This window comes from Phodopus roborovskii, unplaced genomic scaffold (assembly GCF_943737965.1).
Source record: "Phodopus roborovskii unplaced genomic scaffold, PHOROB, whole genome shotgun sequence".
In the NCBI taxonomy this organism is placed as follows: domain Eukaryota; kingdom Metazoa; phylum Chordata; class Mammalia; order Rodentia; family Cricetidae; genus Phodopus; species Phodopus roborovskii.
In genome coordinates, this window is record NW_026126325.1 from 62,313 (window position 1) to 64,737 (window position 2,425).

At 35.6% G+C, this 2,425-nt stretch overlaps 1 pseudogene; it reads right to left on the reverse strand.

Annotated features, from left to right (window-relative positions):
• Positions 1–943: 943 nt before the first annotated feature.
• Positions 944–1,059, reverse strand: LOC127218688 (uncharacterized; annotated as a pseudogene).
• Between the last annotated feature and the right edge of the window lie 1,366 nt (positions 1,060–2,425).

The window sequence follows — 2,425 nt, forward strand, 5'->3', positions numbered from 1 at the left end:
TAAATTATAAATGGATGGCTACTTTATAGAGCAATAGCAGGATGCCACAGATAAGGGCTCCAAATCCTTCATTTTATATTAACTTGTTTAATGGAAGGGAATGGATGACTGGGCAATCCAAAAAATGATCCAGCCATCATTCCAACTTGGATTAATCCTACATTTTATGTGTGCATTTATTTTCTGAGTAGAAGTTTCTTGAAAGTAAAATGTGAGTATGTGCCTGTGAGAAATTTTATGTGACATACTTAGGAATAAAAAAATATAGATAAATTACCTTTTTTGATATTTTTTTTTTACTTAAATTTGAAACAAGCTTGTTTTACATGCCAATCGCAGTTTCCTCACCCTAACCCTGTCCCCGTCCCAACCCCTTTCCCATCCCCTTTCTGCTCCCAAGGGAGGGTGAGGCCTTCCATGGAGGATCTTCAGAGTCTGTCATATCATTTGGAGCAAGGCCTAGGCTCTCCCTCGTGTATCTAGGCTGAGGGAGTATCCCTCTATGTGGAATGGGCTTCCAAAGTCCATTTGTATGCTAGGGATAAATATTGATCCACTACCAGAGGCCACATAGACTGCCCAGTCTTCCTAACTAACATCCACGTTTTGGGATCCACAGTCTGGGTAGGTTCTTTGCTGGTTTCCCAGCTATCAGACTGGGATCTGCTCCCCTTGTTCAGGTCAGCTCTTTGTGTGGGTTTCTCCAGCCTGGGCTTGCTTGGCTTCTTTGTTCATCACTTCTCCCTCTCTGCAAATGGATTCCAGGAATTTTGCTCAGTGTTTAGCTGTGAGTCTGCTTCTGCTTCCATCAGCTATTGGATGAAGGCTCTAGGATGACAGATAAGGTAGTCATCAATCTCATTATTGGGGAAGGGCATTTAATGTAGCTTCTCGACTATTGTTTATATTTTTAATTGGGGTCATCAAAAATCTGGAACACTTCATGAATTTGTTTATCATCCTTGCTTCATGAATTTGAGTGTCATCCTTCAGCATAAGGCTTTTCTAATCTTCTCTATATCATTTCAATTTTAGTATATGTGCTACCAAAGTGAGCACCAGATAAATTATCTTTAAAACTAAAAATTATCCTTAGTAATTCAAAAAGGAATTACTTTGATATGTGAAGAACTAGGGAGTATATGATTAGATAATCAAATAGTTCATATATTTACATATATGCAAACTGTCACAAAGTAGATAAGTTTAGCTGAGAATGCACAGCAGTCTTCACATGATTTTCTTATGTGAAATCCATAATTTTATTGAATATATTTAATGTTTTTGTTCAATGTACCTCTGTAATGAAATCATAGAAGTATGTTTAAATATTTTGCTTTAGATAAATGGTTTTCTAGACTGTAACTTAGAATAGTAATATATTGTATAAAACCCCTGAAGGACTTTATCTTTAGTGTACTTCTTACAGCTGTCTCAAATATCAAAAGTCTCAACTTGAATTTTCCAGAAAATAGACTGTGACACAGTTCACTGTGTTGATGACCAAGAGGAACATATTAAACTGCCAAACACATTATCAAAGTACAAAGTGCTATGAGAGCATAATAGGACAGGAACAAAATATAAGACAGCACTTCTGGAGTGAAAGGTTATTTAATTTTGATGTGCTTTGTGATATAGCTTGAGTGTAAGATGTGTGGGAGTTCAAAATGGAGAGTATAAACAAGGGGAACTAGAATACAGACTAAGAATGGATTGTCTGACTTCCAATACTTTTAAGTATTGAACAATAAAATGTGTGGGCTTTATGCCATAGATATTGAGGAAACTTGAAGTTCAGAGTAATATAAGTGGAGTCACATTTTTCAAATAAATTTTTTTTCTTCAGACCCTGTTGACACTATATTGTGGTAGAAAGAAATGAATGCCATAGAACATTGTATGCATTGTGATATTTCATGAAATACTTCCTAGACAATAATTATGTTAGTACAGGTTTATGGAAATACACATATATAAGACATATTTCATAGGCAAAATAAAAATCAATGATTTAAATATGGGAAACTGAGAAAAGAATATTTAGTGGTTTAAGGTTCCTAAAAGTATCCAATTCCATTGATAGATACTTAACAATGGAAAAAGATAAATATGAAGAGGGTAAATTTCATTTTTGATGGGTTAATTTTGAAGTGCCAATAAACATTCAGAATGAAAGTGGAAATGTGTGTGTGTGTGTGTGTCTCTCTCTCTCCTTGTGTATGCCTATGCATGTGCGTTTGTGGTGAGTGTGCATGTGTGTGTGGGGGGAGTTGAGCAGGATATCAATCTATAGGGTGAGATAAGAACAAAATTGTTCCCTCAATAGACACATTATTTTTATTACAATCATTCATTTGTTGGTGTGTATGGGGTAACACATGTGGATAACAGGAAAAATTGAGGGGAGTTGGCTATCTTCAAC